This window comes from Leopardus geoffroyi, chromosome B3, assembly GCF_018350155.1.
Source record: "Leopardus geoffroyi isolate Oge1 chromosome B3, O.geoffroyi_Oge1_pat1.0, whole genome shotgun sequence".
Classification (NCBI taxonomy): Eukaryota; Metazoa; Chordata; class Mammalia; order Carnivora; family Felidae; genus Leopardus; species Leopardus geoffroyi.
The window spans coordinates 138,951,562-138,978,594 of record NC_059337.1 but is presented as its reverse complement, the minus strand read 5'-3'; the positions used below and the strand labels follow the sequence as shown (position 1 = coordinate 138,978,594).

The following is a 27,033-nucleotide window of genomic DNA, read 5'->3' as shown; positions in this document are numbered from 1 at the left end:
CCAGGGTGTGGGAAACGGGCAACCTGGAGGATTTTGGCTCCTTATTTGCATTCTTTTTCATTTTGTTTAATACATTGAAACTTCTGCAAAGGGATATGCATGCTCATGATAAGAATTTCCATGAAATTCTATGAAATTCTTCTACGAAAGTGTGTGGAGCGACCAGGAAACCTGCCTCCTGGCTCTGACCCCACCCCCTCCCAGAGGTGCTCTTCTGGGTTTCTCGAGGCTCCTTCCAGGCATCCTCATTTTGTTTTTTTTTAATGTTTATTTATTTTTGAGAGAGAGAGAGAGAGCGAGTGGGAGAGGGGCAGAGAGAGAAGGGAGACACAGAATCCTAAGCAGGCTCCAGGTTCCGGGCTGTCAGCACAGAGCCTGATGCGGGGCTCAAACTCATGGATGGTGAGATCGTGACCTGAGTTGAAGTTGGACGCTCAACCCACTGAGCCACCCAGGCGCCTCTCATTGTTTGAGGAGGACACGGGAGCATCCCCAAAGCACCACATCATGGTCGCCCGTGCATTTAACAAGCCAGCCACCCGCTGCTGTTTTAATGCCTGGGTGAGACCCCAGACAGAGCAGGCACTTCCCAGCTCCTTTCAGGAGGCTTCTAGTTCTATTATTATTTGTAGATGAGTGAACCAAGGCTAGAAGAGGCTAAGTGGTGGTCCCAGGTGACACGGCTGGGGAGGAGTGCAGCCGGGATTCCATCCTCGCGGTGGCCTCAGAACCAGGAGGAGGAGGGGAATCAGGGAAGGAAGGAGCAGGGAGGGGCGAGGCATCGCTGACCTGGGAGTCTATTGCCTCCACGCGCCCCAATTCGTGTGTCTCCTGCTTCCCACTGCTTTGGCTGCCACAAATGATGTGTGCAGACCCACGTTGCCCGCGGCCATTGCCCCTGCTGAGCGCACCCGTACCCCTGTCCCCACCTGGCCCGCCTTTGTACCTCTCCCACCTGTCCTTGCATCCTAGCCATTCATTGCCGGACACTTCCGGTCAGAAGAGAGCCCAGAGACCCCCTCTGCCGCCCTTGTTTTACTAATTGGCAAAGCGGGGGTCCAGAGAGGGGGTGGCTTGCCCAAGGTTCAACCCGGAGGCAACACCCTTTGCTCCCCTTGGGCTTCCCAGGGAGGGGGGCGGGGCCCATGCTAGGCAGGTCCAATCGCAGGGGCTCTGGAAGGACCCCAGAGAGCCTCCCCTCAGGATCAGGCTGCCACCTTGCCCTGCAGGTGTGTCCCAGTGTGCAGTAGGTAAACCCGAGCTGGCCTCTATCTTTTCCAGTAGGGTGGGGAGGGAGGCCCAGCATGATGAGTCCTAGCAGTCGAGGCCCAAGCTGCCGGGCTAGGAGCTGTCTGGACTCTCCCAGTTCTCAGGACGGGGTTTCTGCCCGTTCCTGAGTTGAGGGGGGGGGGACTGTGATGGGTCCCAGGTGCCCACGGTTTGCGGGACCCACGTCTCTTAGCTGCGAGGACTGAGAGAAAGGGCCTGGGGAGGGTGGCGTGGACAGGGCCTGATTTCTCCTCAAGTTTGTTGCCCTCAGAAAGCCCTTTGCAAAGGCAGTTTGTCTCCCAGGTGTGGGCAGAAGCCCACCAGCTGTGAGGAGTTGGAGTCCCAGGGGAAAGCCTGGGTGTCTGCAGGTGGTGGGAGGAGGGGACCAGGCTCCACGTGACTCTGATGCACAGTGGCGTTGGGAAGTGGCTTAGTCTTTCCCCATCGGGCAGTGCCCACACTGGACTGCAGTGGCTCAGGGAACCCGCAGGGAAGAGGAGGAGAAGCGGTGTCACAGGTACAAATCAGCACAATAACAACCACAGAAGTGACAGGCACTCTACAGTTTATGACATCCTGCGAGGTGTCCCGTCCAGGTACTGCTGATTTTCAGGTGTGGACCCATGAGGCCCAGAGAAACCAAGTGACTTGTCTGAGGTCGCTCTGCTGTCTCGTGAGTTTGGACTGAGGTCTGGAAGTCAGCTCTCTGTGCCCCACCTGACGGGGCTCCACAGAGTTCAGGAGGCCCGCAGGTGCTGGGGGTGGCGGAGGGTGGAAACCTAAAGGTTAGGCCCTGAAGGGAAGTACGACGGGGCTCCTGCTGTCACCACCCAAGGATGAGGTGTCTGGGAACATGAGCACGTGTGTACTGGGATGCTCTTTTCCCTGGGAACTCCCAAGATGTAGTGGCCCCACAGCAGGGCAAAGACCACACCTCTGATAGTCCCAGATCCATCCAACCATCCATCCATCCATCCAACCACCCATCCATCCATCCATCCATCCATCCAACCATCGATCCATCCAACCACCCATCCATCCATCCATCCATCCATCCATCCATCCAACCATCGATCCATCCAACCATCCATCCATCCATCCATCCATCCAACCATCCATCCACCCATCCATCCACCCATCTAACCATCCACCCATGCATCCATCCACCCATCCATCCATCCATCCATCCAACCATTCATCCATCCATCCATCCATCCATCCATTCATCCATCCATCCATCCATCCATCCATCCAACCATCGATCCATCCATCCAACCATCCATCCATCCATCTATCCATCCATCCATCCAACCATCCATCCACCCATCCATCCACCCATGCATCCATCCACCCATCCATCCATCCATCCAACCATTCATCCATCCAGCCATCCATCGATCCATCCATCCATCCATCCATCCATCCATCCACCTCTGCTAGGTGGGCACCTGCAGTGATTCCGATACCTGTTTGCACCTCACAACACCCTCTGAGTTAAAACTCACCATGGCCTTCAGACATAGAAATGATTATCCCCATTGCACACCCGAGAAAACAAACTCAGAGAGTGTCCCTAAGGAGGAAGCAGTCGGGATTTGAACTCATGTGTGTTCCACCCTGCTTTGTGCTGTGACGATTTTGCCGGGGCTTCTATTTTTCTAGCGCTCAGGACCTCACAGATCCCCACTTTGATGACAGAGTCAAAGAAGTACCTGACTGTTTGGGTTTGCAGTAGAAAATGTGTCTTGGTTAAGGGGCTGTGGAGGTTTAGCTCCGAAAGGACCTACAAGGACTGGAGTTGGACAGTCCAGCCCCAAGAACTAGAAAGTGGCCCATCGCTCAGTAGGAGAAGAGTTTCGCTCCAGTCTAAGAAAGGTCTTTTTAACAGTAGAACTCTCCTGAGATGGAGCGGGCTGCCTGGTAAAGAAGGGAGCTCCCCATCCCTGGAAGTGTGTGCACTAAGAAAGATACTCACAGGTCAGGGGATTCCTAGACTGGATAGGCGTTGGAAGTGATGTACTCAGGGAGTCAAATCTTAGTAAGTTCTGATCATTTGACTCATGGTCTTGAGATAGTCTGAATCCTCAAAGCAACCCACTTTGTGTGCTTTAAAAAAAAAAACTAGACTGTATTTTGGGGGAAGTTTTAGGTTCACAGAAAAATTGAACAGAAAGTACAGAGACTTCCCATATATTCCCTGCCCCCACACATGCACAGCCTCCCCTGTGATCAACATCCCCCACCAGAGTGGTGCATTTATTACAATGAACACCTATACTGATACATCATTATCATCCAACATCCACAGGGTTCCCTTGGCATTGTATATTCTATGGGTTTGGACAAATGTATAATGACGTGTATCTCCCATTACAGCATCGTAAGATTAGTTTCACTGCCTCTCCCTAATCCCTGGCAACTACTGCTCTTTTTACAATCCCCTAGCTTTGCCTTTTCCATAATGTGATATAATTGAAACCATACAGTATGTAGCCTTTTCAGATGGGTGTCTTTGATTTAGTAATTCCATCCATCTATCCATCCATCCATCCATCCATCCATCCATCCATCCATTCAGTCATCCGTTCAGTCATCCATCCATCCCCTCATCCATCCATTCATTCATCCATCCATTCATCCATCCATCCATCCATCCATCCATCCATCCATCCACTGATCCATCCATCCATCCATCCATCCACTCATCCATCCATCCATCCATGCATCCATCCATCCAGTCATCCAGCAAAAAACGAGAAGTGCCTGCGTTATGCTGAGTGTGGTTCTCTGTGCAGGGGAGGCAGCAGTGAACTCACAGAGGAGATTCTGCTTTCATTCTGAAAACCAGTCCTTGGCATCACCCTCTGACCCCCTCTGAACTTTCAGGCCAGACACAGTCATTACGTTAGCAGAGACCACGTGGCACAGCTGTTTCCCCTGCTTGGTCCCTGCTTGGCCAGTATCTTCCTGAATTTGGTCTAAGCCAAAGCCCTTAGTTCCCCTCACTCCTCCAACCTAGACTCAGTTATTTGAACCTTCCCCTGTGTATACATGACAGAGCCTGAGTCCTAGAGAGGCCGAGACATTTCCCCCGATGGCGAGCAAAGGGCTTGGCTGGGGTTATGTCCCCGTGCTGAGACTGTTTCTTCACCCCTACTCTGAGGGGCTTGGAGCACAGAATTGCAGGGGTTTTGTGAATTTAGGGCAGACCTGAGATACGACCCTAGGGTTTCGCCTGTTGTGGGGACAGCGCGGGGTCATTCTTGTTTTCGATGTTTTTCCAAACTTCTCCTGGCTGTTCCCCACACCTGCCTGCCTTCTCTACCGCACGCAAGGGGAAAGCAGAAAACTCCTTCCTCGAGCCTGTGAGGCTCCCCATCACCCCACTGCTGCCAGGGCCTAGAAGGCCATAGAATAGTTTTCCTCCAGAGGATGTAACAGCACCCTCTGGGGTGGCCCACCCCACCCCCAGCCAAGCCCTTCTCTCCTTTAGAGAAAGGACCCCGTGATCTCACATCTGGATCACAGCTCCCACTTCCTGTGGGCTGTCGGGAGCCACAGGCAGCCTGTGACTCAGGGAGGCACATTCTAACCTGCCTGGAAGAGCAACGCCCATTGCCCACCCCAACCCAGGCTCACGAACCACCTGCCCTCAGCAGCTCTGACTGCGCACGGACTGCACACGTGGGGCTTGGCAGGCAAGCACGAGCCCATTTCTACCTTTGTAACCACCCTGCCAGGTCATATTTATGCTCAGGAAACGAGGGGGAAAATAGTTGGCTCAAAAATGTTACCCAGGGGATGAGAGCAGAGCTGGGGCTCCAAACCATGCACAGCCCATGCTCTGAGCCATGACCAGTTTTATCCACGACAGACAGGGCCAGCACAGGAGGGAGCGTTTATAAACCCTCTCCCATCTGCCGCCTGATTTAACTCCGGCCACCCTGGGAAGCCAGCAAGTAGAGTTCTTTGCAGACAGAGAAGCTGAGTCTCAGAGAGGTTAAGAAACTTGCCTGGGGTCACACAGGGCCAATGATCAGCACAGCTGTGAGATAAAAGCCAGGTTCCAGAGTCTACACCCCACACCCATCCCTGCTGTATGACTTGTTCCTTACTGCTTATGTCCGAGGCAGCTACCCAGAATCTACAGAAATCAGATCACTAAATTGTTTACACAAACACACACATGCCTGTCTCGATTCAGGGAGAAGACAAATCTAGAACAAACAAGATCATTCCTCCTGTTTGAGAGCCGTTCTTGTGACTTGCCAGGACTAAGAAAGGGAAAGAACTTCCCCCCCCCCCCACCCCCCCCCCACCCCCCAGGACCTGAGGGAACTTTAGCCCTTGTGACACTCACCTGCAGACTCTCTCTTGGTGCTGGGACCTCCTATCCTCCTGGCAATGGCGAGGCGACTGGACCAGCCCCTGTCCAGGACTCACATTGTCCAGAGCGAGCCACAGGAGCACCTCGGTGGCTCCCTCCGTGCGGCAGGGCAGCCCGATGTCCCCACCCCTCCTAGGAGCTGCCAGAGCAGAGCCGGAGTGGCGGAGGGAACAGCTCATCTTTCAAGGGCTGGGTGGTGATGTCATCACCCTCCTGGGCACTTCCTCCCTCCACCTCCAGCCCAGCCCAGTGCTCCTACCCAGCGACAGGGCCAGGCTGGCTACACTTTCTAGAACCCAGGCAGGCAGAGGCCACACCGAGGTGGTTACAGCTACCCTGTGAGCCTTGAGAGCTCGGTGAGCCACATGGAAGATTTCCAGGTTTGTCCGAGGAATGTTCTATTGTGTAGCCTGGCTGCCCTTTAGAGCCACAGGGTGGCCAATGTGTTGGGGGCTCAAAATCAGCCGGTCCTGGATCCGGGTCCCCGTACTCCCTTCCTTGGCTAAGGGCTTTGGGGAAAGTAGCTTAACCTCTCTGAGCCGTGAGGCAGAGCTGAGATCGTGGCCAGGGTCACAAGGGATGTGGTCAGGATTAACAGCTTTTTCTGGGTGTGAGACGCTTTTTCTAGGCACATCAATGGATTAACTCAGCTAATCCTCACTGGAACCCAGGCAGCCTGGCTCCAGAGTCTGTGGTCAGAACCACTGGGCTGTCCCTTTTCTCTGTCACGTGCAGTGATGGATGTGAAAAGTGGATGTGTCGCAGGTGACCCCTAAATCCTAAATACTATTCTTCCTTGTGGTGTTGAGGCAGGTAGCTGGCGGGCTCCGTAAGTGACCGAGTGTGTCTAATACAACATTTAACTCGTATCATTATTTTCCTCACGTGGTTGTTTTTATGACTGAGTTCCAGTGTAAACAGCGGTCATGCCTCCCAAGGGGCGACAGAAACGTGGAAACAACTTTAGAGAAAGAAGACCTTTCCTTGGCTTGTTCTGTGGCCACACGTAAGGTTTGCACTGCCCCCTTCCCCCCCCCCCCCTGCTCCACTGATCTGGGGGGTGTTTGGCAATGATTTCTTCCCTCTTCAACACTGATTGGCTTCCTTGGCTTTTCTCTGGAGACTTCCTGACAATCTGCAGCACTTAACGTTTCCAGCAGTTGATAAGCTGGAAAGTGCAGGTGCTTTCAAGTGTATATATTTTTACAGCCTTGAAACCTTTCCTTGAAAAGAGACCAGATAAAGTGGATGCGGTGGAGGTGGGGTGGGGGGGGGGATAGATAGGAAGGTCAGATCCCCACCTATCTCCTTTTCCCCTGTCATTCCTCTGAAGCAAGCCTACAAACAGTGATCAAGTCTACAAGCAGTCACCACAGAGAGAGGAAAACTGAGTCACAGAATAGTTCACTGGGATCCAGGCCTGGCTTGGCTGTAGAGTGAAGTCCCGCCCCAGCCTGGGTGCCTCAGTTGACTCCTCAGGGTACTGGCCCCTCCTACCACACGGGAGTCCTTAATAGGCTCCCCCAGGGGTCCCTGAGCCCTCTAAAATGGTGTGCAGAATTGCACGCGTATGCTTTTTCCAGCTGAGAGGGTTGCCTTCGTCAAGTTACTGAAGACCAAAGCATGTTGAGACCCAACAGAACAGAGACCTTGTGAAGTCCCCAACTGGTACATTCTTGGGTTCCAGGTCTACGAGATGAAAATCCTCAGATATCCGAATCCGGTGTTGAGGCTTTGGTAGATGCTATTGAGAGAGCTCCAAAAGGCATCCATCCACCCACACACTTTTCCATATGCTGCCATAATACAGTTTTTGAAAAATACCGTCTTGATCCAGGTGGAGGCTGGTCAGTTTTTCTTAGCGGCTACGTTCACATTCTGACCCCTTCCTTGCCAGGCTCTCACACTCTGGGCTACTATGTACTTAATCATCCTGTGGCCAGGTACCACATAACTGTGGACACCCCCGATACCCTGGAACTCAAAAAACTGTTCATATTAGCCATTCCCAGGGAGCCTAGGAATCCTTGCTAACCCCACCCTTCTTGCCATAGGTAAGCCACTCCCTACAGCTCTGGTGTGCTGCTACCCTGTCCCTGGGTACAGCCCCTTGTGTGGATCTGCCTGGAAGCCTTCTCATATTTGGAACTAAAGTAACACAAAGTTCTATCTTTCATCTATCCAATTATCATTGTGTTGTGTCTTGCCATCAAAAGAATATTTAAATCTTATCAAACAATTATCCACTCTTCCATTCACCTACAAGTGTATCTACCCATTCATCCAAATATCCATCCATCCATTCATCCATCCATCCGTCCATCCACCAACCCACCCACCTATCCACTAACCCATCCATCCATCCATCCATCCACCAACCCACCCACCTATCCACTAACCCATCCATCCATCCATCCATCCACCCATTCATCTACTCACCCACCCACGTATCCAGCTACCCATGAACTCACGTATCAGACATCCACATAGCTAGGCTGTGCACTGGTAGAAAGAAATGAATAAATCTGCCTGCCTGCCATGGAGGCCAGTCCCTTGCTTAGGGTCAGAACCTAGGTGAGGCACCAGGTCCTTTCAAAAGGAGCTCTGTGTGGACTCAGTAACCACCCACTTTAATTTTTATCTGTATTAGCATGTTTTCTGTACTTCATTTTTGCTATGAGGAAACTTGACTAAACCCTTCCTGCAAAATCACTGCACCCACTGACTTCTTATACTCCTCACCACTGAGTCCGCTTGGCTGGGGCCTGCAGAGAGGGTTCGGCCGTGCCAGGACCTAGCACAGCTGCATTCAGAGAGAACCAGAGGGGGATCGAGTTATTTCTACACAACCCTCATGGCTTCCCCATGAAGGCAGGGCCCCTTTGCGAGGCATGGGGGGAACCTGCCCAGGCCCCCTGGCCTTTCCAGCCTCAGGCCCAGCTCCTAAGCTTTAGCCTCATGGAGCCACCTAAGGTTCCTGAATGCACAGATCACGCTTACTTCTGGACTTTTGCACATGCCGTAATCTCCGCCCGGAGCTCTCTTCCTTTGCCCTCACCTGTTAAGCCTTGCCCTTCCCTTAGGGGGCTGCTCAGGAACACTTCCTGCTGTGCCTGGTTGGGGTGTGGGGCCTGTCTGCATTCAGCAGCCTGACTGTGTCCTCCCACAGCCTTGGGGTTTCCTCTGTGCCCCCTGGATGTGAATTCCATGAGCAGGGACTCCTGTTTTTACTTATTGCCTGTCTATCAGCCAGCACAGAGTAGGCACCCTATGAATACATGTTAATGGAATGAAGACACAGCCCAGTCGATGGACAAAAGCCCCCAGATCCAACCTTTTTTGGGGTGAAGAAAAGACCACACGAAATAGAACAGTACAAAAGCAAGCCATAGACATGTAGGTTCGTATATTTGTTTATATATGTCTAGCCCCTCCACTCCAGTGTTCTAGAACATTCTCTCCAACTTCTGTGTATGGGGCTAGCGTTTTTATCCTCACCCCTCTTCCACCCCCCAACCCAGGAAGGCCCCCAGGGGTGGGCTTTTTGTACAGAACGCCACAGTCCTGACCAGAAAGCCAACCCCCATTCTCTGTGATCACCGGCCACTGGGCGAAAGGCTGATCTGTCAAACACACCCCAGACAGACCAGTCCTGTCCTGGCCAGTCCTGGAAAGCTGGCAGGTAGAATCGAAAGGTAAGCTGACTTTGATGCAGAACAAAACACATGCAGAGCCTGTAGTTTTAAATGGTTGGCACCTCCAGCCACACCTATGAACCCTACGGAGTTCACCCCAGCTCTCGTGCACCTCTGTCCTGCCTCTGGTCCCCGCGCCCAGAGGCTCCTACGCAGCCCTGCTGGAGGCATCGTCCTCGTGCTCCGACCCCACGGCCGCCCCGCTGCCCGATGATAACCCTCTTGGCTATTTAAGGCCATTCGAGGCAAAGAAAAATTAAAAACCTAACTTATTAGCACGCATCTGCCACGCATCTTCATTTGCTCAACGCCAGTTTTAAGAGCAAAAACATCAGTGCATTTAACTCATAGGTGAAATCATCAAAATGACATAATTCATGTTTCATAGCTAGTGTGTGCAGATGTATCTGGTTCGTATCAGGCAGTGGGAAACACTGCAGAAAACAAAAGCATCTGTTTTTGTTTAACTTTGGGCTATGGGAAATTTCCCCACGGTTTCTGTCCAACTGGGCTTTCCCAAAGCACTCCCCCTCCCCCACCCCTGATTGGGGGTGGGGGTGGGTGAGATCCTTGCTATCCCTGGTATGCAGACCTCAGAAGGTGGGCTGTGAGAGGTATTGCAAGGGGTGACGGAGGCAGCATGAAGAGGCCAGTCCCTCCTCCAACCTTCTGTCCATCTCCTGGGATGCTGTTCTGGGAGGTGGGTGGTGGGGCCTGGTCCCCTTGGACCTGGCAGACTGTCGAGCACCCTGGGTTTGGCGGGAAGGAGCCTTCTGTCTACCCATCGGCCTGGCCACACTTCCTAACTCTGTCCTTGGCCCTGGGGCTGTCGCCAGCAGGTCTTGAGAGGTGGTTACTCACTTCCTGCCGCTGGGGCTGGGAAACCCTCGGGGTGTGGCGGGAGGCTGCTTCCTGGCACCCTGCGGGCCCTCTTCTCCTGGGACTGATGGCTGAACCAGGATCCCCAGGGAGCTGTCTCTGCGCGGGGTCCTCTATCTTCCATGGGACCTGGGGCCCCTCCCTCCATGGCCTCCACCTGGGCACCTGTCTGGTTCACGCCCTGGATTCTGCCAGGCTGGCACCACAGCCAGGCCTCTCCACTCTCCCTCCCACCCTCTCCTCCTCCTCTTCGTCTTCATCGGGAACCCGAAGCCAGGAGGGGGAGTCCAGTGAGCGGTGGAGTTAGGCTTTGGTAGCTTCTGCCTGTGGAAGCTTCTCCTCCAAGGACTTGAGGGGGGCGGGGGGGAAGGCTGGGGTGATTGGCCGAAACGTTTGGGGATGTGCAGGGAGGAGAGCTGGAAGGACATCGCATTGCCCTCCTCACCCCTCTTCGCCCTCCCAAATCCCCAATTTCATCCCCTTGGCCACGGGAAGTGACACTGTGGGCCCCGTGCTCAGGGGAGATTCCCTAGGGAAGCCTCCGCGTCCTGGATGCGCCCTCCTGTCCCACATGTCTTCCAGTGGCCCCTTCACAGCCCAGGTCTTCAGCCCCTGTGGACCCCAGCTGGGGATCACGCTGTGTTCTCCCGGCTGCCCCTCCCTGGACTGCCTTCCCATCGCTCTCTGGCTGGTGCGGTGCACCTGCTCCAGAGGCCCCCGTTCGCTCTGAGCTTGGGGTCCCACAGCCCTCACCTTCTGTCGGTGCTCTCCAATGCCCCAGGGCCGTCTTCCCTCTGGGCCTCCCAGACCCGGTCACTCGTCACGGGGGTGGCTTGCGCCCATGATTCTCGATTCTAACTGCTCCGTGCATCCGTTTCCTCTCCTACCACAGAGGCGATGATCCCGCCTGGCGGGGCCTGAGACTCAGGTGAGGCGATGGGTGGGCGGCGCTGGTGGAGCAGCAGACAGAGGGAGGGGTCCACAACAGGAGCGCAGACGTGACTTCCAGCCCTGCGCCGTCACTGGTGCGCTAGCGTGGGCGGGATCCCGGCGTCCTCGCGGTACACAGGGTTACCGAGTCACGCGGGGGCTGCTGGTGGCTAAGTGGGGATTTGGGCAGCCCTGCTTCTCACCGGATTAGTCCTCTCTTCCTGGCAGTATAGACCGCAAGCGCTCTTCCTTGCCTGCCTTTACAAAAAAAATGTAACATAAGTCAACCACTTTAGAGTTCACTGCCGTTGAGCCCATTTACAGTGTTGTACCATCACTTTGGTCTAGTTCCAAAACACTTCCGTTCCCCTCAAAGGAAAGCCTGGCCCCGCTGGCACTCCCTCCCCAGATGCCCCTCTCCCCAGCCCCTGGCAGCCGCCCATCTGCTTTGTGTTTAGGGGTTTACTTGCTCTGGATATTTCCAGATCACACAATCTGGGGCTTTTGGGGGCTGGTTCCTTTCACTCGGCCTAATGGTTTTGAGGTTCAGCCGCGTGGTAGCAGGGTCTGTATTTCGAGCCTGTTTACAGCCGAGTAATATTCCATCATGCATGGAGAGACCACGTTTGCGTATCCATCCACACACGGATGGATCTTTGCACTGTTTCTACCTTTTGACCATTGTGAACGATGCAGGTGTAACATCCACGTAAGAGCATCTGAGTTCCTGTTTTTTCAGTTCTTTGGGGCAAAGACCAGGAGTGGAATTGCTGGGTCACGCCGAAGCTCTATGTTTACCTGTTCGAGGAGCGGCCGGGCTGTCTTCCACGGCAGCTACGGTCTCCCCGCTTTCTCTCCCCTCAAGTCCAAGCGCCGGGCCACCGATGCTGTTGGGGAGGGAGAGGCGCTTGGACCCGGGGCCTTTGGAGTTTCCCCTGACTCAGTGGTCTACCCTTCGGAACCAGCACCGGCCTCCTTTTTACCCCCAGTGTTGGTTAGATTTCCAGTTCCCTGAGATACGTTCCCATGTGTTCCTCATCAGAGTCTTCTAATGAATCAGAGAAGTGGAGTATTTGGCCCAAAGTCGCCCAGCTCAGGAGAGGCTGAGTTGGAACATGAATCCGGGTCTCCCGCCCCTGGCGCGCTGGCCTACAGGATGCGGGGCTCCAGCCCAAAGTCTCCACCTTCCAGCGGGTCGCCCCACAGTCCAGGCTGTCCCGGGAGCTGTCTGCCCTCCGCCCCAACACAAGTGCTCTGGCCTCCCTGGGGGAGAGAAACACTCTAAGTACACAACATTCTGGGCCACATTCCTCTGCCCAGGGTGGCTGGATCCCCAGGCCGGGGCCTCCAGCCAGGTTCCCTTCACCCTTGACTAATTCCCCTTCGGTTTACTTTCAGGGTCTGTTTTCTGAACGCAGCCCCTGGCGGCTCCCGCCCCCCCTCAGGGCACCCTGAGGTCGGTCAGAGCCACCCTCTGGCAAAGCGTCATGGCTCCTAAGTGCCGGGGACCTTGCTCTAGCCAGGCCCCACCAGGCAGGTAGGTTACAGGTGTCACCTCCAATCCACAAGGTCAGCCTCCAGGTAGGAATCACCGCACCGTGTCCTCAATGAAGAAATCGGGGCTCCCAGGGGTCAACAAGCTGAACTTGGGTACGTGACCCAGCTATTGTCCCCAAGGTCATTGCAGTGGCCCCAGCTGGCTTCCCACTACCCCCTCCCCCCACCCCCTGCCAACCTTTCTCCTCATAGCTGCCGGAGGGATCTTTTCGCAATTAAAAAACTTTAAAAAAATGTGCACGCAGTACAATTCATTCTTTGTTGTGTCCGGGTCTGTGGGTTTTGACAAATGCGGACTCGTGTACCCAGTGCCCTAGAGCCACGCAGAACAGTGCGATCCGCTATACAAGGGCCCCTCTGTGCTCATGCCCCCCCGCCCCCCACTCCCTCGCCCTGCTCTCTGGCAACGAGCCATGTGTGCTCTGTCCAGAGGGATTTTTTAAGAAGGTAAAAAACCCTCCTGTGGATTTTTCGCACCTAAAATAAAACACAGCCCCAGGCCCGGTGGCCCACCCATCGCTTTCCTGCCCAGGACACTGGCACGGCAGGTCCCACCCCTGGGATCGTTCTTCCCTCTGGTCCCCTGGCCAGTCCCTCTTCTCCCAGTCACAGCCTCAGTGGCTCCTCTCCAGGGAGTCTTCTCTGCCATCCTGGCCAGGGAGGTACCCACCACCCCTGTCTGTTATTCCGTGTCACCTGAGGCTCCTCTGCGACAGACACCTGCCATGTGCAGTGATGTGCGTACGTTCATCTGTGGGGCCCCTGTGTCTGCCATGAACCCGTAGCTCCGTGAGGGCAAGAACCGTGTCTACACTGCCCACCAGTCCACAGCCAGGCACATACAAGGGGCTCATTAACCGCTCATGGAACGGCTAAAGGAAGGCCACGGCTGGCTGTGAACCCGGTTGCTTTCTTGTTCCCAACTTTACCTTTCCCACGATGCCCTGTGGCCTCCCCAGATTTCTCACACATCTGTCCATCGGTCCATCCATCCATCCGTCCATCAAACACCTACCAGGGCCAGATTTGTTCTCTTGTGCCAGCCCAGGGCTCACAGAACCGGGGAAGCCAGGTCCCTGCTTTCTCATGGTCAAGATGGACAGCCCCCTGCACTTCAGAGGCAAGAGAGCACCCTCCCATCCATTTCTCGACACGGCCACCTTGTCACAGCTCTATGAGGTGAGTGACACTGGAATTATCAACAGGAGGGAGAGTGACCCTGCCCAGGGAGAACAGGGGCGGAGGGTGGTTCTGGGCAGTCCGGTGGGTGGAGTCACGCTGTCCCCTGAGAAAGTGTGCTTGGGGAGGTAGGAGGTGGGGCGGGGGGGGGGGGGGGCAGCCCTTACATTGGGGCCCCTGGTGGGCGCAGCAGGAGCCTGGAGCCTGGGAGGGTCTGTGAGGGGGCCTGGGGCGGTGGGGAGGGGGCATCTCAGAGCTGGAGGCCCCCACTCACCCTGTGCCCAGTGGGGAAACCGGGGTACTTCTGGCTGGGCTTTTCCCTCCCCACTCCCACCGGAGCGCAGTGGGTCCCCGTGTTTCTTGGTAGGTCACAAGAGCATCCTGGAGATGCAGGGGAGGGGTCCTCTGGGGCCAACGTGGGCAACAGTCCCTACGATGACGTCAGGGTGACAGCAAGCACGTCCTGTTGTCCCTGCCCCCAGACGCAGGCACCACCTTCCTAAATACCACGCTGTCACGGACCTCGAGTTTGTCGAGCTGGGAGCAGGATCCAGAGTTCCCCGTTGCCAGAAATAGGTGAGGGGCCCCCTGACGGGGCAGAGACCATGTGGGTGGTGGCTGGCCACTCTTCCGGGCACTGAGCCGCCTTCTCTTCCCAGACTAGAGTGATTCAGAAAGTAAGGAGGTGACCTTTTCCTTCCCCGAGGGTCCCTGTTTTGATTCCAGGGTTTATTTGAGGATAGAGAATATTTTAGCACTCGGATGGAAGCCAGAGTGGATTATGTGAAATTACTGAGACTGACACGGTGCCGGGCACAAGGGGAATGAATATGTAATAAACAGATGCTGATTGAATAAACAAAGACATTGTCTCCCTGCCCCCTGAGGCACAGAGCACTTAGAGGCAAACAATGGAAACCACCGCAAGCGTGTGTCCTGAAGGCAGTAATGAAATGCTCGGGTCTCTGGGGATGGGGAGGGGGGAGGGGAGGGGTCTCTGGGGAGGGTCTCTGGGGAGGGGAGGGGGTGGGGGGAGGGGAGGGGAGGGGTCCCTACAGCCAGTCTTGGTGCCCAGAGGCCACCTCAGAGCTGCTGCGGTGCCCACACCGCTGCCGCCCCACTGGGTCCCGGCCTCACTGCTGCCACCGCCCATGTGCTCAGGTTGGCAGGGGACGCCACACTCGCCCCGGTGCATCAGGGAGCTGGACCCAGCCGCCACAGCCTTCCCGGGGGCGCTCTCTCGTTTCTCCTTCAGAGGCCCGATTGGGAATCCGCGGTCACACACCTGCACCCCAAGTTGCAAGAGGGGCTGGGAAAGCATTTGCCACCCTCCAAGACTCAGGGGGCGGGGAACCCCCACACTCAGCAGAGTTTGTTCAGAGATGCGGGGGAGACCAACCAGAGTAAACGCGCTGGGGACCCCCCTGCGGCCGTCGCCCGCTCAGGCCAGTCCGTATCCGGTGTCACCATGCTTCTGAGCCACTCGGCATCCCGTGTGACACCCCAGGCTGCACTTCCCCACATCTCGGTGCATCACCACGTGTCTGTGAGTTCCTCTTGCTTCCCCTCCCCCAGCCTCCCAATGCGATTATAGGCACAATCTGGTTCCAGCCCACGTGGCTGTGCTGGGACTGGGGAGCCAAGGGTCACACCATGATTAGGGTTGCTGCTCTCCTAAGGCTCCTGTGACAAATGACCACAGCAGAAGGGTGTTCGCTCACAGTTCTGGGGGCGGGGGCACAGGTCCGAGATGAGGGTGTCCACGGGGCTGTGTGCCTCCCGTTGGCTTCTAGTGGCGGCCAGCATCCCTTGGTGTTTCTTGGCCACCTCCCTCCACCCATCTCTGCTCCGCACGTGCCTTCTCTGGGCATCTGCTCTCCGCCACCCCCCCCCCCCCCCCACCTCCCTGCCATGAGGATACTTGCGATGGTATGGAGGGTCCACGCGGACAATCCACAGTGGTCTCATCATCTCAGTCATATCCGCAGAGATCATTTCTCCAAATAAGGTCACCTTGGTCATTTCTTTGACAAGGTCCCCCCCCTTGGTTCGTTTCTGTTTTCTTTCTCTGGAAACTTCCATTTCTCAGATCTTGAACTGCCTGTATTAAATCTCTACTCTTAGGGTTTTTTTTTCTTTTCCTTTACTCCTATTATTATTATTGTTCTTCTTTTGGGAACTTCCCTCGATGTTATTATTATTATTTTTTAATATATAATTTAACTTTATTTTTTATTTTATAAGATTTACATCCAAATTAGTTAGTATATAGTGAATCAATGATTTCAGTAGATTCCTTAGTGCCCCTTCCCCATTTAGCCCATCCCCCCCTCCCACAACCCCTCCCGTAACCCTCAGTTTGTTCTCCATTTTTTATGAGTCTCTTCTGTTTTGTCCCCCTCCCTGTTTTTATATTATTTTTGTTTCCCTTCCCTTATGTTCATCTGTTTTGTCTCTTAAAGTCCTCATATGAGTGAAGTCATATGATCTTTGTCTTTCTCTGACTGACTAATTTCACTTAGCATAATACCCTCCAGTTCCATCCACATACTTGCAAATGGCAAGATTTCATTCTTTTTGATTGCCGAGTAATACTCATTGTATAGATATACCACATCTTCTTTATCCATTCATCCATCGATAGACATTTGGGCTCTTTCCATACTTTGGCTATTGTTGATAGTGCTGCTATAAACACGGGGGTGCGTGTGTCCCTTCGAAACAGCACCCCTGTATCCCGTGGATAAATGCCTAGTAGTGCAATTGCTGGGTCATAGGCTAGTTCTATTTTTAGTTTTTTGAGGAACCTCCATACTGTTTCCCAGAGTGGCTGCACCAGTCTGTATTCCCACCAGCAGTGCAAAAGAGATCCTCTTTCTCCGCATCCTCGCCAACATCTGTTGTTGCCTGAGTTGCTCATGTTAGCCATTCTGACAGGTGTGAGGTGGTATCTCATTGTGGTTTTGATTTGTATTTCCCTGATGATGAGTGATGTTGAGCATTTTTTCATGTGTCAGTTGGTCCATCTGGATGTCTTCTTTGGAAAAGTGTCTATTCATGTCTTTTGCCCATTTCTTCACTGGATAATTTGTTTTTTGGGTGTTGAGTTTCATAAGTTCTTTGTAGATTTTGGATACTAACCCTTTATCTGATATGTCGTTTGCAAATATTTTCTCCCATTCTGTCTGTTGCCTTTTAGTTTTGCTGATTGTTTCCTTCACTGTGCAGAAGCTTTTTATTTTGATGAGGGCCCAGTAGTTCATTGTTGCTTTTGTTTCCCTTGCCTCCAGAGACGTGTTGAGTAAGAAATTGCTGTGGGCAAGATCAAAGAGGCTTTTGCCTGCTTTCTCCTCGAGGATTCTGATGGCTTCCTGTCTTACATTGAGGTCTTTCATCCACTTTGAGTTTCTTTTTGTGTATGGTGTCAGAAAGGGGTCCAGGTTCATTCTTCTGCATGTCGCTGTTTAGTTTTCCCAACACCACTTGCTGAAGAGACTGTCTTTATTCCACTGGATATTCTTTCCTGCTTTGTCAAAGATTAGTTGCCCATACGTTTGTGGGTCCATTTCTGGGTTCTCTATTCTATTCCATTGATCTGAGTGTTTGTTCTTGTGCCAGTTAGTTATCATTTTTTTTTCAAACAGCTTTATTGAGGTATAACGGATGTATAATAAACCGTGCATATTTAAAGTGTGCAGTTCGATGAGGCGCCTGGGTGGCTCAGTCGGTTAAGCGTCCAACTTCGGCTCAGGTCATGATCTGTGAGTTCGAGCCCTGCGTGGGGCATTTCCAGAGTTTGCCTTTGGGATTCATCATAATTTAGTCCCTTGAGTATAAACTTACTGGACCCTGTGCTTACTAAATATTAGCTGATTCACTTGGAATACAGATTTTAAGAACATAACAAGTAGTTCTAGATATGTTTGGTACCGCTTAACAAAGAACACATGGCAGATAAATTAGTGATTCTTGGTATAATTTCTTAGTGATCAAATACATTGTCTTGTCTATATGCTTGACTAATCTACTATTAAAATCAAAACATTCAATGTTAGGGGCGCCTGGGTGGCCCGGTCCCTTAAGCATCTGATTTTGACTCATGTCATGATCTCATGGTTCATGAGTTCGAGCCCCGCGTTGGGCTCTGTGCTGACAGCTCAGAGCCTGGAGCCTGCTTCGGATTCTGTGTTTCCCTCTCTCTCTGTCCCTCCCCTGTGCACTCGGCCTCTCTCTCACAAAAATGAATGAACATTAAAAAAATTTTTTTTAGATAAAATAAAGTGTGAAGTTTGGTAAGTTTTTAGGTAGGTATACACTTCGAAGCCAGCACTGTAATCAACAAGTGCATACATCCCACCATGAGCCCCTTAGGGATTCCTCCCAGATCACCTTCTGTTATCTGGATTAGTTGATATTACTTAGAGATTTATAAAAGTGGAATCATATGGTGTGCCCTCTTTTTTTTGGCTGGCTTCTTTTACCCAACATGATTATTTCAAAATTCGCCCATATCGTTCTGTGTATCAGTCGTCGATCACTTTTTACCGTTGTGTCTCTGGGTGTGCTACAATCTGCTTATCCATGCATGTGCTGATGCACATCTGGGCTGTTTCTGGTTTGGGAGCTATTAGAAATATACTGCTATGAACATTCATATGGGATGCTTTTTAGGACATACATTTCCTTTCCTCTTGCTTGGGTAAGTACCCGGGAGCAGAATGGCGGGGTCATGTGGTAAGTGTAGGTTTCACTTTTTTGCAAACCACCCAACTGTTTTTGAAGCTGCGTAAATCATTTGACATTCCCACCAGTAATGTCTGGCGATCCCAACTGGCTCATAGTTTCAGTGACACTTGGTAAGGTCAGCCTTTAAAAAAAAATTTTTTTTAATATGTATTTTTGAGACAGAGAGAGAAAGAAAGAACGAGTCGGGGAGGGGCGGAGAGAGGGGGAGACACAGAACCCGAAGCAGGCTCCAGGTTCCGAGCTGTCAGCACAGAGCCCGACGTGGGGCTCGAACCCACGAGCTGTGAGATCATGACCTGAGCCGAAGTCGGACACTTAACCACCTGAGCCACCCAGGCGCCCCAAGGTCAGCCTTTTTAATAGTAGCCAATGTAATAGGTGTGTTGGGGTATCTCATTGTGGTTGAATTTGCGTTTCACCAATGACTGTGATGTTGAGCATCTTTTCATCCCCTTATTTGTCATCATGTTGTTATTATTATCGTTATTGGTAAAATGTCTGTTCAAATCTCTGTCTGCTTTTGAATCAGACAGTAAGTTTCTTTATTGTAGGGTTTTGATAGCTCTTGAAATATTCTGGACACAAGTCTTTTACCAGATAGATATGTACTTTGCAGAGATCTTTCTTCCGGTCTTAGTTATGACATTTTTTTTTTTTAACGTTTATTTATTTTTGAGACAGAGAGAGACAGAGCATGAACAGGGGAGGGTCAGAGAGAGGGAGACACAGAATCTGAAACAGGCTCCAGGCTCTGAGCTGTCAGCACAGGGCCCGACGCGGGGCTTGAACTCACAGACCGCGAGATCATGACCTGAGCCGAAGTCAGCCGCTCAACCGACTGAGCCACCCAGGTGCCCCTAGTTATGACATTTTTAATGGACAAGAGCTCTGCTTATTCTTTTTCAGTTTTATAGCATCCTGTTCTTGTTTAATGGATGTAATATTTTATTTTTGTAAGGATATTAAGTATACTTTAAAAAATGTCTGCACCATCTCCTCTGTTTTCTGCACTGCTTATCCTTGGCCTCTTTTCCTCTTTGCTTTTATTTTTTTTTAATTTTTTTTTTCAACGTTTATTTATTTTTGGGACAGAGGGAGACAGAGCATGAACGGGGGGAGGGGCAGAGAGAGAGGGAGACACAGAATCAGAAACAGGCTCCAGGCTCTGAGCCATCAGCCCAGAGCCCGACGTGGGGCTCGAACTCACGGACCGCAAGATCGTGACCTGGCTGAAGTCGGACGCTTAACCGACTGCGCCACCCAGGCGCCCCTCCTCTTTGCTTTTAGGTTCGTGGGTTTCCGCAAAGAGCCAATGCTCCTGGCTGTCTTTTTTTTTTTTTTTTTTTTTAATTTTTTAAATATTTATTTATTTTTGAGAGAGAGAGAGAGAGAGAGGGAGAGAGAGTCAGAGTGCGAGCGGGGAGGGGCAGAGAGAGAGGGAGACACAGAATCCGAAGCAGGCTCCAGGCTCCGAGCTGTCAGCACAGAGCCCAACGTGGAGCATGAACCCACGAACTGTGAGATCATGACCTGAGCCGCAGTTGGACACCCAACCGACAGAGCCACTCAAGCGCCCCTGCAGGCTCCCCCATTTTTATGTTCTTGTTGAGTTGTGCCCTTTTTGGTAATACCTCTACTAACATTTTAAAGGGGTTTGGGGGAGGGAAGAGACCCATGGACGGCGAAGGGCCACTTTGACCAAAATCGGTATTTTTCTTTCTGCCCACAACACCCCTTCTTCCCATATGACGTATTTGCCTACTTCCACTGCCCATGCACCCTCACTGAGTCATTGCCTGTTGTCCCTCCCCGTCCCCCTTGTCCCTCACCACCTTCTGTCCCCTCTCTACCAGGCCAGTGGGACCCCCAAAGGCCGATGCCCTGATCCCACTGTCCACTCAGGATTGGCGGTCCCTGAGGGCCCAGACACACCCAGAGCGTTCCTTGGATCTTATCTCCTGGTTCTTCCTCTTTCCCTCCAACTTCCAGACCTCCCCCTTCCGTCTCACCCCAAGCAGAGGACCATCCTGCTATTTCACAGAGAAAACCAGTGTCACTGGATGGGGCTTCCCCGCTTCCCGTCACCCAGGCTCACGCCATCCTTTCCAGCCTGGACGCTGGCTCCGGGCCCGCTTCCCCAGTCTCTGCCCAGTAACCCAAGGGCTCCGTGGAAAACCGAAGTCAACTTACGTTACTTAAAACCTTTGAGTGCTTCTCACTGTTCTTCTAATAAAGCCCGAACCCCTGCAGTGCTTGGCTGTCTTCGCCTCTTAGGTCCTCTGCCCAACTCCCCCTGCCCCTCACCCTCCCTGAGCTTTCTTTCCATCCCACGGGGGGGCAGGGGCTCCGCACCAGGCCTGTGAATCGTGAACAATGGCTCCATGATGTGACAGGGAGGCCTGATGCTCTACCCAGAGTTACTCCGTTAATGTCCGGATCCTGGAGAGGGGATTAGCTCTGGGCCACTGTCACAAAGCACCACAGCCTGACTGTTGGGAAGCCAACAGCAGACTCCTTTGGTTTCCCAGTTCTGGGTGCTGAAGTCTGGGCATCGGCAGGGCCTCAGACTCTCTGAGGGCACCGGGGAAGGATGGGTCCAGCCCTCTCTCCCAGCCTCTGGGCTGTGACAGCTGAATTCCCATCTTCACGCTGCCTTCTCCCGGTGGGCATGTCTGTGTCCAGATTTCTCTCTTTTATAAGGACACAGACATATTGGATCAGGATCACCTTAGGGACCTCGGTTTAATTGGATCACCTGCAAAGACCCTATTTCCAAATAAGGTTCCCAGGTACAGGGGTTAGGGCTTCAAATCTCTCTGGTGCCTCCCTGCCCTAGATGGCGTCTGTGCGAGAGAGCGTCCCCCTTCCCTTGGCATCTGGAGGCCAGCAGGTGTCCTGTCCTTCTTTGCATATCTTGGTTCCCCTGCCATAAAATCTTTTACATATTCGCAGCTCCAGTGTCGTGGGCGGATGGATGGACGAGTGCTTTCGTGAGCGCTTTACCCTTGTCAACCAGTTTCAGGCCACGTTCACAGCTTTGCTTTGTTTTACATCCTGATAGATAAAATGGAACTCATGGACCAGCAGGTACAGAGCTTGAAATTTTGGGGAGGTGCGGAAATAAAAACCGGGAGGGGGACAAACCAGAAGAGACTCTTAAATACTGAGAACAAACTGAGGGTTGACGGGGGGGCGGGAGGGAGGGGGAAAGTCGGGGATGGGCACTGAGGAGGGCACCTGTTGGGATGAGTACTGGCTGTTGTATGGAACCCGATTCGACAATCAATTATATTTACTAGGAAACAAATTTTCCCCAGGTACTTCTCAATAACAAACAGCAAATCTATCAATGAATAATTAATAGATGCCATGATGCCACCTAAAATATTTGCTGTCAAAAGCGACTTACCAGAGGCGTTCTCAAACTAGATTGTGGTTAATAGTTGCAAACTCAACACATCTACTGAAAGCCGTTGAGTTGTGTACTTAAAGGGAATGAACTTTCGTGAATCATACCTCAATAAAGCTGTTTTTAAAGTGAAGACAGAGAAAAAAAACCCAAAAAAAACCCTTTAAAAATAAATAAATAAATAAACACAAATAAAAGTTTGGGGGTTGCGGGACATTTTGCCGTGCAGAATAGAGTCTGGCCTCCCGTGCGCTCCACAGTGAGAAGAAAACGAGAGCTCCGTGTGGGTGACTAGCCTCAGCAGGTCACCAAGGGAGGTCTCCGGGGGAGCAGACTCTCTCGGAAAAGAGGGGAAGGCTGGGCGCCATGACACCTTGAGCACGTGTCTGCAAGGGCAGCCTGGAACAATGGCTTGTTTGAAAGGAAGGCCTCATGGGGCACCGGGTTCTCTGGGGTCTTTTGGACGCTTGGCTAGTAGTTTTAGTTCTTTGGGGTTCAGAGAATGGGACAGCCCATCCCTGTTCGCCCTCTGTCCCCTTCTGTGGGCCCTTGAAGGGAGACACCCTTATGCCCTCCTACCAGGAGCAGTGACCCCAAGGAACAGGTGGGGTGGGGGAACCACATGCCAGGGCTGTGGCCTGAGGGGTGGTTGGTTCAGATGGTGACACCCACCACCCACCACCCATGTCACACATGCACCCCCTCCCCCATAGGCAATACGCTGTCCCTGACCTTCCTTTATGTTCCCTGTGACTCTTTCACTCTCTGCCGTTCTACTGAGTACCCACTGGTTTACCAGCTGACGGTGAATCTCTCGCTTCCAGAATGTGAGCTCCAAGACCTCAGGGCCATTACCCGTCCTGCTCACCAGCGGATCCCGAGCCCTTACAACAGGCACATAGTTGGCATTCGGGGAAAGCTGCCGAGAGGGGGGCTGCCCTCCCGGACGGGGTGGGGGTCCCTGGGCAGCCCCTCCCACCGCACTTCCTCAGCCCTGCGCTCACCATCCCACCAGCATCTCTTGGAAAAGACAGACTGGTCCGCTCCCGGCTCGGAAGGAAAGTCTTAAATTGCAAATGGAGACCCCAAGGGGTTCAGTGGCGGCCCCTCAGGTGTGTGAGGTTTCCCAACTCCCCTCTCGGACACAGAGGGTGCTGAGGTCGGGCGTCGGCACGGTGGTCTCAGAGGCACCCAGGGGCTGCGAACCCCGGCGCTGGGGTTAAACGCTCCATGGACATGGTAGCAGGAGTGCACGGGTTTGGGGCTGGCTTCCCGCATCTGCCGCGGGTGGAACGCAGCGCGCTTGGTCAGTGCGGTGACAGCCACGCGTGGAGGCAGAGGCCGGGTCGGTCACTGTGTCCCTTCCCCACCCCCCTCCCCGGAGCCACGCGGGGGGCCTCCCCCCGTTTCCTCAATTTGTGCTCACTTAATTACGTTCTCGTTTTCTGGAAAGGGCAAGGTCAGGACAGCTCAAGGCCCGTCATTCTCTGCAGCACGAGGTCGTGGGAGCTCACGCACAGCTCTGGGACTTTGGCCACCTGCTCTGCAAGATTCCACCTGGACCGGGACCCCCCTGAGGGTGCAGATCCGGGCACACCCTGAAAAAAAAACCCTCGCACCAGCTGGGAAGTTTTCACCTTCCCACCAGTTTTTCCTTCCCACCAATAATAAGAAATGATTATAAGCTATTAATTCAGCGTTCTCCTAGTCGACAGAATCAGGGTTAAGGTTTTTTATTTTTTTATTTTTATTTATTTTTTTTTTTTAATTTTTTTTTCAACGTTTATTTATTTTTGGGACAGAGAGAGAGACAGAGCATGAACAGGGGAGGGGCAGAGAGAGAGGGAGACACAGAATCGGAAACAGGCTCCAGGCTCTGAGCCATCAGCCCAGAGCCCGACGCGGGGCTCGAACTCACGGACCGCGAGATCGTGACCTGGCTGAAGTCGGACGCTTAACCGACTGCGCCACCCAGGCGCCCCAGGGTTAAGGTTTTTTATAATTGTTACTTTATTTCATGTTCAAAACACACCCGGAGGCGCCTGGGTGGCGCAGTCGGTTAAAGAGTCTAACTCTGGATCTCGACTCAGGTCATGATCTCGTGGTTTGTGAGTTCGAGCCCCGCGTTGGGCTCTGTGCTGACAGCTCAGAGCCTGGAGCCTGCTTCAGATTCTGTCTTCTTCTCTCTCTGCCCCTCCCCACTTGTGCTCTGTCTCTCTCTGTGTCTCAAAAATAAAGGTAAAAAAAAAAATTTTTTTTTAATAATAAAAAAATTAAAAAAACCACCCACACCTGTATAGTAGGTGTGATCATTGACATTTTCCATGGGGGGGAACCGAGGCTCAGAGAGAAGCAGTAACTCGCTCTAGGTCACAGAGCTAAGAGACGGAGGTGTGGTCAGCACCGGGACCCCAGGTCCAGTATCTAAGCACCCATGAGGGCTCCTGATGCCCTGCTGGCCCTTAGCCTAGGATGCCTGGTCTCTGACGGGATATCTGGACAGACGGTGCTGGAAGGAACTCCTTCCAGAGTGGGGACAGAGACAGAGGCTTCTGTGCGGGGCATTTATTTGGGACGTGACCACCTGCACCAGCTGGTGGGAGGGATACAAGGAAGGAGGGAACCCCGTGCAAGGGTGTGTTCCCGAATCGACCACCGCTATGGCTGCTGGGTGCCCGGACCTTCTAAAGAGAGTCTGATTGGGTCTCTGAAAAGTCTGCCACAGGGACAAAAGGGAGAAGCGTTTCCCCCATAGGTGGAGGGTTTCCCGGTGAAGTGGCACCTGCTGTAGGTCCCAGAAGCCCCAGGGCAGGGAGAGAGGGCTAGAGCAGGGCTAGGGCTGGGAGAGCGTGTCGCGGTGCATGCCCAGGACGTACGCCTCCCCCCCCAACCCAGGCTCTCCTGTGACTGCGTCACCATCACCGTCTGTCGCCATCACTGTGGCTCAGCCGCCCTCTGTGCCTCAGAGAGAAGCTGTCTCCGGTCTGTGTCTCCTTCCCCTTCTCCTGGCTCTTGGCGCCTCATGGCCTTCTCTCCACGCGTCTTCAGTTTCTGCTTCTGCTGACAGCTAATGGCGAGCTTTTCTGAAACTCAAGTCCACATCCCCAAGCCTGCGTCCCACGGGGCAGGTGGTCCCCACCCCTCTCAGGCGCCCTCCAGGCCCGTGGCCAATGTGTGCGCGAACTTGGGGGTCGGATGCTCCCCTCTGGCTCAAGAAACCCAGTCTGTGTCCCCCCACCCCCCCAGATCCGATGTTTGGGAGCCATCGTCTCAGTGCTCTCTTCTACCCTTGTCTGACCAGAGAAGAGAACGAGAGAGGGGCCTTTGCCTGTGGTCTGTTGTGGGTCTTGAGGTGTGGCTCAGCCTTCCGGGAGCTCCAACACCTGGGCCCGTCATCCCCAAGGGGGGCTGTGTAGACAGAGCACTGCCCCCACCCCCCACCCCCGCCAAAGATGTCCACGTCCCACGTTCCGTTACGTGACAAGGGGGATTGACTGACTTGAGGGTGGAGTTTAGGCTGCTAATCAGCTGACCTGAAAGAGAGATGCCCCTGGAATCTCCGGGCCCAGTACCGTTGCACAGGTCCTTCCACGCGGAGGAAGGAGGACGAAGGGTCCGCGTCGGAGGCAGGCAGCGTGAAAAAGACCCGAGCAGCCACTGCTGGCCTTGAGGATGAAGGGCTACAAACCCAGGGCTGCGGGCGGCCTCTAGAAGCCGGGAGGAGCAGAGGAAGCGATGTGGTGACTCAGGGGAGGAGGGGGGTAGTGAGACACCCTCTGCCGCCTTCTTCTATGGGGTGGAGGTGAGCCGTGCTCCCCACCCCACGGCTCGGGAAGGCAGGCTGCTGGCTCATCCCCGCAGGCCAGGTGTGGAAACCACTACAGCGGCCCGCCCGGCTGGCTCGTCCTGCCCTGCCCAGCACCCTGACCGCGCACAGACCCCTGGGCCCGCAGCGCCACCAGTGACGGGGTCTGACTCCGGCCACTGTCCCCCCCAGCCAGAGGAGAGGGATGCCATCCATGCTGGGGCTGGCGTCTCGCTGGTGGCACGGCCCCGGAGGGGGAGCCTGGAGCCCGTGTTCGCTGGGCCGGGTCACCTGGCCCACATCCGTCCCTGCTCTCAGCCGCTTCTCCTGGGGCCGTGTCATCGCGCTGTGAAGATCAAGCCGACTGCGCCCTGGAAGCGTTTGGTCAAGTTCAAAAGCCATCCCGGTGGTAGGGTGACCTTTTGGAGAGAGGCCCCGGCCGGTCACGGTCTCGGAGGCCAGTGGGGGGATGACCGAGCCCCGCTGACGGCTTCCTTCTGACACCGCAGCGCTGGAAGTCGGGGGACGGGGGTGCCAGGCAGTTTCTGGCTTGGTGGGGAGGGAACTTGGGACACCAGGGAGCGGATGGGAGCCCAGGGCTCAGATGGGAACCGTCATCTCTACCGCTAGCCCCCCCCCCCCCCTTTTAATGTTTTATTTATTTATTAGAGAGACATAGACAGACAGAGTGTGAGCGGGGGAAAGGCAGAGAGAAAGGGGCACAGAATCCGAAGCAGGCTCTAGGCTCTGAGCTGCCAGCCCAGAGCCTGATGCGGGGCTTGAACTCACGGACCGCGAGATCGTGACCTGAGCCAAAACCAAGAGTCAGACGCTTAACTGACTGAGCCACCCAGCCGCCCCTCTACCACTGGCCCCTCTACTCTTTCTCTCCTTCTCTCTCCCTGTCTCCCTGTCTCTCTTCTCTCTCTCTCCCTGTCTCTCTCCTTCTCTCCTTCTTTGAATGTGAGATCTCCCTCTCAAGTGGATTTCACATTTGCTACTTTCTGTCTGTACTTCTCACTGTGTCCTCTGTGCCTCTTCCGTTTTCTTCTCATCTTGCCCTTCAGTGTTCTTAGAAGTTACCCCCCGCCCCCGTGTCCCCCGCAGCAGTACCAATCCTTGCCCTTCTTTTTTTTTTTTTTTTTTTCAACGTTTATTTATTTTTGGGACAGAGAGA

The 27,033-nt window shown here is 53.6% G+C and overlaps 1 protein-coding gene across 3 annotated transcripts in view; it reads right to left on the bottom strand.

Annotated features, from left to right (window-relative positions):
* The window catches only part of LOC123584281 (B2 bradykinin receptor-like), a 53,296-nt gene extending 47,050 nt beyond the window's left edge, over positions 1-6,246 (bottom strand). For 2 of the 3 annotated variants that reach the window (XM_045451991.1, XM_045451990.1), the window contains exon 1: positions 5,630-6,241. The gene's annotated coding sequence lies outside the window, so the exon portion shown is untranslated. Of the gene's footprint in view, positions 1-5,629 lie in introns of all 3 variants that reach the window. The other variant, XM_045451992.1, reaches the window with a different exon arrangement.
* Between the last annotated feature and the right edge of the window lie 20,787 nt (positions 6,247-27,033).